The sequence below is a fragment of the Ranitomeya variabilis genome, chromosome 6, assembly GCF_051348905.1.
Source record: "Ranitomeya variabilis isolate aRanVar5 chromosome 6, aRanVar5.hap1, whole genome shotgun sequence".
Taxonomy (NCBI): Eukaryota; Metazoa; Chordata; class Amphibia; order Anura; family Dendrobatidae; genus Ranitomeya; species Ranitomeya variabilis.
The window spans coordinates 205498402-205511617 of NC_135237.1; positions in this window are offsets into that span (position 1 = coordinate 205498402).

A 13216-nucleotide genomic window follows, 5' to 3' on the forward strand; every position below is an offset into this window, starting at 1 on the left:
ATAATGCTCACCAATATTATATGAAGATGAAACTGTAGCTAAAATCCTAGAACTGGGAGTTAATATAGTAGCAAGAAGTACCCCTACTATTGGAAAAAGAGTCTCGCCGAGACTTTTTTTTATCAAAACCACCTGCACAGAATTGGTTAAACCTTAAGGGCTTTTTCAAATGTGGAATAAACAGTTGTAAAACATGCAAATGCCCAAAAAACGAAAACTTTTTCATAATTAAACACAGTTCTACAATATAAATCAATTCATAAACTGTTACTCAGTGAATGTAATCTATAAAATATAATGTACTTTACGTCATTTAGCGTATGTGGGATGTACGACCAGAAAGCTGAAAACTCGTTTTTCAGAACATATTAGGGATATCATTAATTTGAATAATACCAATCATGATATATCTATGGCTGCCAAGCATTTTAATGAGCATCATAATAGAGATGTCTCATCCCTAATAGTATCTGGTATAGAGCAACTTACGAACCACAAATGGGGAGGAAACATAAAAAGACACTTCCTAACAAGAGAAGCATTCTGGATCTACAATTTAGGCACAAGATATCCTACTGGTCTGAACACAAATAATGAAATTATGTTTCACTACTGATGATGTTTTAAATGTATATGTTACTTTTTTGTTTTTATATGTATATTTTGGTCTTTTATACAGCATTTTGGTGCAATGCATCAGCTCTCATTCAAAAGATTTAAAGGATCAAATAGAGTTAAGTCATGTGATATCTTGGTCCGCCACATGTATAAAATATCTTTGCTGGGACCTGTAGTCTAGCTGTGACAAAGATCCGCTAAAGGAAATGCGTCTCTGGACTGTCAGTGTTCGATGTGCATATATATATATATCCACTGGGGATTCTGCCTACCAACATGTTTTAATGGTTGAAAAATAAAGAATTGGTTTTAAGGAGCTGGAACACTTGCCTCTGCTTTCCTGTGGCAGACAATTCCTGCATGTTCATTGGCTCTCTACAGAGTGCCAAACGTGCAGGGCGGGGACCCGAGCTCCCGCAGAGTAAACCCAGAAATACTCGGCGAACTCCGAATATCTCGAGCAGTGAGATGCTCAGGCGAGCACCGAGTAGTGGCGAGCATGTTTGCTCATCACTAGAAATTACCTGTCACTCAGTGCTGGCAATGTTTTAGGACAGAAGGGATGCATTAATATCTGTGCAATGTGACCCAGTCTTCTCTAGATACATCCCTTAGAACATTTCCATCTTCACATCTACTGCAAACATATTTGTATAATAAATAAAATAGATAATAGAAAATTAACATAACTATTTTAATATTGTATTTGTAAACTGGTTAGAACTAGATCAGTGATCCATTATGCACAGATGTAGCATTTGTTAACCTAATACCCATACCACAATGCAGCAAAATATTGTGGTGCAGAAAAGTGGAAAAAGGCGCTGGTGATCAGTTCAATGTCAGGCACTACCTTGAAGAGAATGGTGTGGAGTCATGGATGGATGGATTGTAATGATGGATTTCTTATCAATCTAATACTTAATAAATACATACTCTATCCTCTATACCATGACTCCATAGCATTCTCCTTCAAGCAAGTATCTGATATTGAACTGTTCACTAGGGTTGAGCGACTTTCACTTTTTTAGGATCGAGTCGGGTTTCGCGAAACCCGAATTTATCAAAAGCCGAGTCGAGTGTAATCGTCCAATTATCGCCAAAGGTCGGGGATCGACCGAAACACGAAACCCAATGCAAGTTAATGGGGAAGCATAGCCGGCAGTGAGTGGAGGCCAGGAAAATACCTACAGTGCCCATTGTAATGGTAAAAACATCCATTCTTGTTACTGAAGCTTGTCAATCTTAATTTACTTTTTAATAATAGTTAGGCATTGGAAATTGGGGGTCATTTGGCTAAAGTTGTGGGGGGTAGGGCTGGTTCAAGTTTTTAGTGGGCCCAGGAAACGTGGACTACGTCATAGCGGTGGAGCAGTGAGAGGTAATTATTTCAAGTTTGCAAGTGCTGTGATCCTGAGCAAGGAGGGGGGCCCACTCGTTCGCATTGGCACTGGCACAGGGCCCCTCAAAGTACGGCGGTGTGTTTGCACGGCGGGGGCGCCTCCCACCGGCAGCGACACTCTTTGCGTACTCTGAGGGGCCCTGTGCCAGTGACGTCGCCAATGAGTATGCCCCCCCCACCTGATGAAGGAACCTGCACTTTCATCTGCACCTTCCTCTTTGTCCCTGTGTAAGGTGGTATAGTATGCGGGAAGGGGAACCTGACTTTCAGCAGGGTCAGATTGTGGCTGTGTAGCATGCAAGGGGAATGTAGTGGTCTGGGTCAATGTACCACAAGACTCATCTAGCCCCGGCTGGGCAATGGGCAGGATGAGGAGGAAACACAGATATAGGCCCAAATTATAAAGTGGGCTAAATGCAGTTCAAAATTGGTAACAGGACTAACCAGGCAGCATTGCTTTGCTCAGTGGAGTAGAAAACCCAGGAGCGGCCGACACCGTTTTAAGGGCCCAACCACACTAGTAGGCCCAATGCAGTTTAATATTACAAATATAGGCCGAAAGCCTGAAGATTGAAGCTCAGGAAATTAACACAGGACAACACTAAGGTGCGGCAGACACTGTTACTAGGCCCAACCAAAGTAGTAGGCCAAATGCAGTTTAATATTTAAAATGTAGGCCGAAAGCCTGAACATTGAAGCTCGGGAAAACAAAACAGGAGAAAACCCAGGAGCGACAGACACCGTTTTAAGGGCCCAAACACACTAGTAGGCCCAATGCAGTTTAATATTACAAATATAGGCCAAAAGCCTGAAGATTGAAGCTCAGGAAAATAACACAGGACAACACCAAGGTGTGGCAGACACCGTTTCTAGGCCCAAACAAAGTAGTAGGCCAAATGCAGTGTTATCTTACCAACTACTTAATGAGAGCCTGAAGATTTAAGCTCAGCTCTGTTCAGTGGAGAACACCTTGGAGGGACAGACACCGTTAGTAGGCCCCAACCACACTAGTAGGCCAACTGCAGTGTTATATTAACAACAACTACTTAACGAGAGCCTGAAGATTGAAGCTCAGGCAAGTAAACCTGGAGAACACCTTGGAGCGGCAGACACCGTTAGTAGGCCCCAACCACATTAGTAGGCCAACTGCAGTGTTATATTAACAACAACTACTTAATGAGAGCCTGAAGATTGAAGCTCAGGCAAGTAAACCTGGAGAACACCTTGGAGTGGCAGACACCATTAGTAGGCCCCAACCACACTAGTAGGCCAACTGCAGTGTTATATTAACAACAACTACTTAATGAGAGCCTGAAGATTGAAGCTCTGGCAAGTAAACCTGGAGAACACCTTGGAGCGGCAGACACCATTATTAGGCCCCAACCACACTAGTAGGCCAACTGCAGTGTTATATTAACAACAACTACTTAATGAGAGCCTGAAGATTGAAGCTCAGGCAAGTAAACCTGGAGAACACCTTGGAGCGGCAGACACCATTAGTAGGCCCCAACCACACTAGTAGGCCAACTGCAGTGTTATATTAACAACAACTACTTAATGAGAGCCTGAATATTGAAGCTCAGGCAAGTAAACCTGGAGAACACCTTGGAGCGGCAGACACCGTTAGTAGGCCCCAACCACACTAGTAGGCCAACTGCAGTGTTATATTAACAACAACTACTTAATGAGAGCCTGAAGATTGAAGCTCAGGCAAGTAAACCTGGAGAACACCTTGGAGCGGCAGACACCGTTAGTAGGCCCCAACCACACTAGTAGGCCAACTGCAGTGTTATATTAAAAAACTACTTAATGAGAGCCTTAAGATTGAAGCTCAGCTTTATTCAGTGGAGGAGGCAAGCAAGGGGCAGCACACACCGTTACTAGGGCCCAACCAAACGAGTTGGCCAAATGCAGTTTAATATTTAAAATGTAGGCTGAAAGCCTGAAGATTGAAGCTCAGGAAAACCAACACAGGACAACACCAAGGTGCAGCAGACACCGTTACTAGGCCCACCCAAACTAGTAGCCCAAATGCAGTGCAATATTTAAAATGTAGGCTGAAAGCCTGAAGATTGAAGCTCAGGAAAACCAAACAGGAGAAAACCCAGGAGCGGCAGACACCGTTAGTAGGGCCCAACCAGACAAGTAGGCCAAATGCAGTTTAATATCTGATAATATAGGCCGAAAGCCTGAAGATTGAAGCTCAGCTTTATTCAGTGGAGAACAACTGTAATGGGAGACAGACACAATAAGTAGGCCTAAATAAGTAATTAGGCAAAATGCAGTTCAAAATTGGTAAGTGGAGTACACAGGCGGCATAGCGTGGTTCAGCGGAGGAGGGCATGTGTAATTAGTGGCTCTGACACACTAAGTAGGCCTAAAATAAAAAGGAAGCTTAATTCAGTTCAAAATTGGGAAAAGGAGTACACAGGTGGCATAGCTGGGTTCAGCGGTGGAGGACAACTGTTGTGAGAGTCTGACACAGTTACTAGGTCCAAATAAGTAAGTTGGCTAAATGCTGTTCTAAATTGGTAAGAGGTGTACACAGGCCGCCTAGCTTTTTACTGCCGGGGACAGTTGTAAGTGTAATGTGTGGTGCAGACAGACAGACAGACCGACAGACAGACAGACAGAGGCCTACAATAAAAAAAAGTGACTAAATGCTGTTCAAAACTGCTAGCAGGACAAACCAGGCGGCCTAGCTTGTTTCAGCGGGGGACAGTTGTAATGTGTGGCACAGACAGACAGACAGAGGCCTACAATAAAGAAAGGTGGCTAAATGCAGTTCAAAACTGCTAGCAGGACTAACCAGGCGGCCTAGCTTGTTTCAGCGTGGGAGGACAACTGTTATGAGAGGCTTACACAGTTACTAGGTACAAATAAGTAAGTAGGCTAAATACTGTTCAAAATTGGTAACAGGAGTACACAGGCGGCATAGCTTTGTTCAGTGGAGGACAACTGTAAGGAGTGGACTGGCTGAGACAGACAAAGGTAGTAAGCCTACAATAGAAAGTAGGCTCTATGCAGTTTAAAATAGGTTACAGGGGTACACAGGCAGCATTGGTGTGGTCAGCGGAGGACGATTGCAAGGAGGGACCGCAGACAGACTTCCTTGGCCTAAAATAAAAAAGCAGCCTCTATGCAGTTTAAATTAGGCTACAGGGGTACACAGGCAGCATTGGTGTGGTCAGCGGAGGACGATTGCAAGGAGGGACCGCAGACAGACTTCCTATGCCTAAAATAATAAAGCAGGTTCTATGCAGTTTAAATTAGGCTACAGGGGTACACAGGCAGCATTGGTGTGGTCAGCGGAGGAAGATTGCAAGGAGGGACCGCAGACAGACTTCCTAGGCCTAAAATAAAAAAGCAGCCTCTATGCAGTTGAAATTAGGCTACAGGGGTACACAGGCAGCATTGGTTTGGTCAGCGGAGGACGATTGCAAGGAGGGACCGCAGACAGACTTCCTATGTCTAAAATAATAAAGCAGGCTCTATGCAGTTTAAATTACGCTACAGGGGTACACAGGCAGCATTGATGTGGTCAGCGGAGGACGATTGCAAGGAGGGACCACAGACAGACTTCCTATGCCTAAAATAATGAAGCAGGCTCTATGCAGTTTAAATTAGGCTACAGGGGTACACAGGCAGCATTGGTGTGGTCAGCGGAGGACGATTGCAAGGAGGGACCGCAGACAGACTTCCTAGGCCTAAAATAAAAAAGCTGGCTCTATGCAGTTTAAATTAGGCTACAGGGGTACACAGCCAGCATTGGTGTGGTCAGCGGAGGACGATTGCACCAAGGGGCAGACACAGTTTGTAGGGCCAAAAAGGAATAGGCAAAATGCAGTTAAAAATCGGTTACAGGAGTACGCAGGCGGCCTAGCTTTTTTCAGTGGAGGACAACTGTAAGGAGTGTCTGACACAGTTAGTAGGCCAAAATAATAAAGTGAGGTTAATGTCTGGCAAAAAAAAATTTTACAAACAAACTGGTGGCATACCTAGGTACAGGGGTGGGCTCTTCTGCTGACTTGCAGACAGTGGTAGTTGGCGCAAAGTATTAACTGGTGTAAATGTAGGACAGGGCCCCTGAATATTTTAACTAGCATCGATCATGTCAAGAAATTGGTATTGGCAGTGCCATTGAAGGATTTAACAGCACAGACTAAACAGTGGTGGAGCAGTGAGAGGTAATTTTGCAAGTGGTAGAGCACTGTTTGAGCTTGGGGGGGAACACTCCCTCGTGGGCGGCGGTACTGGCCCAGGGCCCCTTATGTTACAACAGTGTGTCTGACGTTGGGTGTGCACCACCACCGCCAGAGACACTTCATTGTACTATGAGGGACCCTGTGCCAGTGCCGTCGCCCAAAATTGGGCACACCCACCTGTTCAGCCAAACGGCACTCGCACGGGTGCTTGCACCAAGTGGTGCCCATGGCCCCGTGGGGGGAGTCAGCCCATTTAGGGAGGTGTAAAAATGGCCCATGCTGGACACACTGCAGCTGCAAATGGAGAAATTGGAGCAGTCATTAAGACGAGTCCAAAAGCAAGATATTTTTACAGGAAAGCTAGGTGTCAGCAGGGGAAGGTGGGGCAAAATAATTAGAAATCCATGATTGGTTCATTTTAATGAAGGTTAGATCATCAACATTTTGGGTAGCCAGACGAGTCCTTTTTTCTGTCAGTATTGAACCTGCAGCACTGAATACTCTTTCTGATAGCATACTAGCAGCTGGGCAAGCGAGCTCCTGTAATGCATATTCTGCCAATTCAGGCCAGGTGTCTATTTTGGATGCCCAGTAATCAAATGGGAATGACGTGTGAGGGAGAACATCAATAAGGGAGGAAAAATAGTTGGCAACCATACTGGACAAATGTTGTCTCCTGTCACTTTGAATTGATGCTGCAGTACCTGTCGTGTCTGCGGTCATTGCTAAATCACTCCACAACCTGGTCATAAAACCCCACTGTCCAAGGCCACTTCTGATTTGTGCCCCTCTAACACCTCTGCCATGTTGCCCCCTGCAGCTCGTGTGAGAATCATCACCGCCACCGTGTGCTGGGAATGCCTGAACCAAACGGTCTACAAGAGTTGCTTGTTTGTTAGCTAATATTTGCTCAAGGTTCTCATGTGGCAAGATATTTTGCAATTTCCCTTTATAGCATGGATCCAGGAGGCAGGCCAACCAGTAATCATCATCGGTCATCATTTTGATAATGCGGGGGTCCCTTTTTAGGATACGCAAGGCATAATCAGCCATGTGGGCCAATGTTCCAGGTGTCAAATCAATGCTTGTGCTGGGTTGAGGAGCACTTTCTGGCAAATCCCCATCACTTGTCTCACCGCAAAAAAACTGTACCTGACCTTGCACAACCAACACTTTCTATTCCCCTAGAAGCTTCCTCCTCCCATAAATAATCATCCCCATCTTCCTCCTCCTCCTCTTCATCCGCAACCTCATCCCCGAGACTTCCCTGAGCAGACAATGGCTAACTGTCATCAAGGCTTCCCTCCTCCTCGGCTGCAGACGCCTGCTCCTTAATGTGTGTCAAACTTTGCATCAGCAAACGCATTAGTGGAATGCTCATGCTTATGATGGCGTCGTCCGCACTGACCAGCCGTGTGCATTCCTCAAAACACTGAAGGACTTGACAGAGGTCTTGGAGCTTTGACCACTGCACAGCAGACAACTCCATGTCTGCCATCCAACTGCCTGCCTGTGTATGTGTATCCTCCCACAAATACATGACAGCACGCCTCTGTTCGCACAGCCTCTGAAGCATGTGCAGTGTAGAGTTCCACCTTGTTGCAACGTTGATTATTAGGCGGTGCTGGGGAAGCTTCAACGATCGCTGATGGTTCTGCATACGGCTGAAGTGTACGAGCGACCGGCGGATGTGCGAGCAAAGTCTTCGCACCTTCAGGAGCAGGTCTGGTAACCCCGGATAACTTTTCAGGAAGCACTGCACCACCAGGTTCAAGGTGTGAGCCAGGCAAGAAATGTGTTTCAGTTGTGAAAGGGCTATGGCAGCCATAAAATTTCTTCCGTTATCACTGACTACCTTGCCTGCCTCAAGATGTACACTGCCCAGCCATGACTGAGTGTCTTGCTGCAAGAACTCGGACACAACTTCTGCGGTGTGTCTGTTGTCGCCCAAACACTTCATTTCCAACACAGCCTGCTGACGCTTACCACTAGCTGTTCCATAATGGGACACCTCATGTGCAACACTGGCAGCTGCGGATGGAGTGGTAGGGCGTCTGCGCTCTGCGGTCGAGGTTTTGCTTCTGGAGGAGGTGGAGGAGGAGGAGGAGGGGTGTCGAACGCCTATTGCCAACTGTTTCCTAGACCGTGGGCTAGGCAGAACTGTCCCACTATAGCTGTCCCCTGTAGACCCTGCATCCACCACATTAACCCAGTGTGCCGTGATGGACACGTTACGTCCCTGACCATGCCTACTGGTCCATGCATCAGTTGTGAGTTGCACCTTTCTACTGACTGATTGCCTCAGTGCATGGAGAATGCGGTCTTTGACATGCTGGTGGAGGGCTGGGATGGCTTTTCTCAAAAAGAAGTGTTGACTGGGTAGGTCATAGCATGGTACTGCGTAGGCCATCAAGGCTTTGAAAGCTTGGCTTTCAAACAAGCGGTAGGGCATCATCTCTAACGATATAAGTCTAGCAATGTGGGTGTTCAAACCCTGTGTACGCGGATGAGAGGGTGAGTACTTTCTTTTCCTAATGAGAGTCTCTTGGAGGGTGAGCTGGACTGGCGAGGTGCATATGGTGGGACTTGCGGTGGTGGTGGTGGTGGACATGGTGGATTGAGAGAGGGGTGGTGATGGTATTCTCGATGTAGGCCTACATGCTGTGTTTCCTACCAATAAACTTGTGATTCCCTGACTGCTTTTCCCTAGCGACGACACCTCCACATTTGCTGCTGTTGTTGTTCTAACCGGTGGGCTTACAGTGAGGGAAGGAATGTAGCGTTGCTGACTAGCTTCATTGTGAGCGGGTGCAACAAAGTTATGGCACGTTTGGCAGCTAGTCCAGGCTTTCAAGTGCATGGTGGTTAAATGTCGACGCATGCAAGTTGTATTTAAACTTTTGACATTCTGACCTCTGCTAAATGTCCTTGAGCATTTCTTACAGATCACTTTGTACTGATCATTCGGATCTTGGTTAACAAATTGCCAGACTGCACTCTTCCTACTATTGAATACCTTTTCAGGCATTGCACACTGTGCTACTTTAACCGGATGGCCACGCTGTCCGAAAAATGGTTTTGGTTTTGCCAAACTTTTTTGGCCACAGACGGGCCTGCCAGATGAATGCAAATGTGATGTAGATGGCTGCTGCCGATGCTCCTCCTCCGCTTCTGAGCTACTGCCAGCGGCACCCTCTTCCCCCAGTGGCTGCCAATCTGGGTCAACAACTGGGTCATCTATCACCTCCTCTTCAATCTCATGTTCAGCTATCTCTGTGTCACCATGTAAGGTGCTATAACGTTCGGGAATGGGCACCATCGTCTCATCAGGGTCAGTTTCTGGCTCAGTACACTGGGGGGGCAATGTAGTGATGTGATTCGATGGAACAGCATGACAATCTAGCTGTGGCTGTGCATCAGTGCACTCCGTGTCCGAATCATCTTCTAGTGGGCTGTTAACTATTTCCCTTTCTAACCCAGGCACGGTATGTGTAGAGAGCTCCATGGAGTAAACTGTTCTTTGTTCACTGTTGTTTTGAGGGAAGGACACAAGGAATCAACTTGTTCCTGACCGGGAGCATCCACCGACGACTGGCTACTTTTCAATTTTGAACTATCCGAAGAGGAGGCGAAAGAGCTAGAGGCAGAGGCAGCAAGGAAAGCCAAAACTTTTTCCTGCTGCTCTGGCTTTAACAGCCGTTTTCCAACTCCCAGAAAAGGTAGGGTTCGAGGCCTTGTGTAGCCGGACGATGACGCTGGCTCAACAACTTGAGACTTAGGTGCTATTTTTATTTTCCCTCTACCACCCGATGCTCCACCAGCACCACCACCACCACCATCAGCATTACCAGATGGCAATGACCGCCCATGGCCACGACCTCTTCCACCAGCCTTCCTCATTCTTGGGAAAATGTAACCAAACTAACAACCGTTATATGGTACAGAAAAACAAGGTAGAAGGTGTATGTTAACTTGTTGTGAATATAAATCTCCCTTTTTATGTGTGGGTGAGTGCTGAATAAATCAGGCCATCTGTATGACAATATAGTTTCTGTGGCAGAAAATGACTGACAGATACCACAGACAGGACTGACGCAGATGCACAGATTTGGCAATATTAATCTCCCTTTATTATTTTTTTTTTTATATGGGAGAATAGTCAATAAATCAGGCCCACTGTATGACAGTATAGTTTCTGTGGCAGAAAATGACTGGCAGAGATACCACAGACATGACTGGCACAGATGCACAGATTTGGCAATATTAGTCTCCTTTTATTGTTTTTTTTTATATGTGAGACTAGTGATTAAATCAGGCCCACTAGATCACAGTATAGTTTCTGTGGCACAAAATGACTGACAGAGATACCACAGACACGACTGGCACAGATGCACAGATTTGGCAATATTATTCTCCCTTTATTTTTATTTTTTTATATGGGAGACTAGTGATTAAATCAGGCCCACTAGATCACAGTATAGTTTCTGTGGCACAAAATGACTGACAGAGATACCACAGACACGACTGGCACAGATGCACAGATTTGGCAATATTATTCTCCCTTTATTTTTATTTTTTTTAAATGGGAGACAAGTGAATAAATCAGGCCCAATGTATGACAGTATAGTTTCTGTGGCAGAAAATGACTGACAGAGAAACCACAGACACGACTGGCACAGATGCACAGATTTGGCAATATTATTGTCCCTTTATTTTAATTTTTTTTTTGGGGGGGGACTAGTGAATAAATGAGGCCCACTATATCACAGTATAGTTTCTGTGGCACAAAATGACTGACAGAGATACCACAGACAGGACTGGCAATGATGCAACTGCAATGATAGGCAATATAAATCTCCCTTTTTAGGTGTGGGACAGTGCAGAAAAATACAGGCCCACTGTTTTACACTACACAGTTTCAGGGGCAGAAAGTGGCTTGAAGATATATATAAAAAAAAAAAAAAAAAAAAAAAAAATTACTACAATTACTATCTCCCAACAATAATCTCAGAAAAGTATGGCAGGCAGCAATAAAAGGGACTGCTGCACACAAAAAGTGTGGACAAATAAACAAGATAGCTGCGCAGAAAGGAAGGAGCAGCAGGATTTGTGCTTTGAAAAAAGCAGTTGGTTTGCACAGCGGCGTACACACAGCAACGCAGCTATCAGGGAGCCTTCTAGGGCAGCCCTATAAGCTACAGAGCTGATGAAGAAAAATCTAGCCTCCACTGTCCCTGCAAAGAAAAAATGGTGTTGGACAGTGGAAATCGCTACAGCACAAGCGGTTTTGGGGGTTAATTTACCCTGCCTAACGCTATCCCTGCTTCTGACGAAGCGGCAGCAACCTCTCCCTATGCTCAGATCGGCAGCAGTAAGATGGCGGTCGGTGGGAACGCCCCTTTATAGCCCCTGTGACGCCGCAGAAAGCAAGCCAATCACTGCCATGCCCTTCTCTAAGATGGTGGGGACCGAGACCTATGTCACCACGCTGCCCACACTCTGCGTCCACCTTCATTGGCTGAGAAAAGGCACTGAAAGCATCATATGAAACGCGACTTTGGCGCGAAGGTCGCTGACCGCGTGGCCAATCCCACGCTGGGATCGGGTCGGGTTTCACGAAACCCGACTTTTCCAAAAGTCGGCGACTTTTGAAATTGTTCGATCCGTTTCGCTCAACCCTTCTGTTCACTAGTGGCTTTTTTCATTTCTGTAATTCCGGCAGATCTCAACAGCAATGGACATTAGAGTTTTACATTCACAGAGCAGCAGTCTGCATGTGATGGAGCGTGTAATTATCACAGTCACATTCTATAATAGAGTTTTGCCTACCTTTGCATAACAACACAAGGTTAGTTGTCTTATTCTCTTCTCAATCAGAAAGGAAGGTAATAGAGTCAGTATTGAAGAGCAGAGCCTATGTCTGACCCAGAGGCCTATCTAGAGGGGAGCGGCTGGGAGATGTACCCCAGGCACAGCCGGCAGAGGGGCAGTTGGGCCGCCTAATGCGGTGGTCAGCAGTGTCTCCCCCAGCGGCTGCATTCTGCCACCCCCCGGACTGGGATTCAGCAGTTCTCTGAGTCAGCTGTCAAGCTGACAGCCGGCTCAGAAAAGCTGGAGCGAGCTGGATTCCAGGAATTAATTGTACTCTCGTCCAGATGTGAGTACAATTGAGGCTCTAACTGCCGTGTCAAAGCGATGACAGCAGCATGATCAGGTCATGTGATCATGCTGCTGACTTCATTTGCCGGCACCCAGAAGCGCGAAGAGCATCGGTGGTAAGTGCTCCACACTGGAGCTGAAGACACTGAAGATTAAATGTGGGGGGAGATTTATTCTGTGGGGGAAGACTTACTCTGTGGGGGGAGATTTATTCTGTGGGGGGAGATTTAATCTGTGGGGGGAGATTTACTTTGTGGGGGGAGATTTAATCTGTGGTGGAGATTAATTGTGTGGGGGTGATTTACTCTGTGGGGGAGATTTATTCTGTGGTGGGAGATTTATTCCGCTGGGGGATTAATTCTGTGAGGGGAAGATTTATTTTGTGGGGGGAGATTTATTCTGTGAGGAGGATTCTGTGGGGGAGATTTACTCTATTTGGGATTTATTCTGTGAGGAGGATTTATTCTGTGGGGGAGATTTATTTTGTGAGGGGGAGATTTATTCTGTGGGGGGAGATTTATTCTGTGGGGGGAAGATTTATTGTGTGAGGAGGAAGATTTATTCTGTGAGGAGGAAGATTTATTCTGTGAGGAGGATTTATTCTGTGAGTAGGAAGATTTATTCTGTGAGGAGGATTTATTCTATGAGGAAGTAGATTTATTCTGTGGGGGAAAGATTTAGTGTAACGGGTGAGGGGAGAGATTTAAGGACACAAGTTTGGGAAGCAAGGGAGGGCAGGTGCAGACAAAATATGGAAAATGGGAAAGATTTGAAACCACAGTATGAGTGGCAAGTGGGAAGATTTGGGTATGTATGAGGTAACAGTATGGGG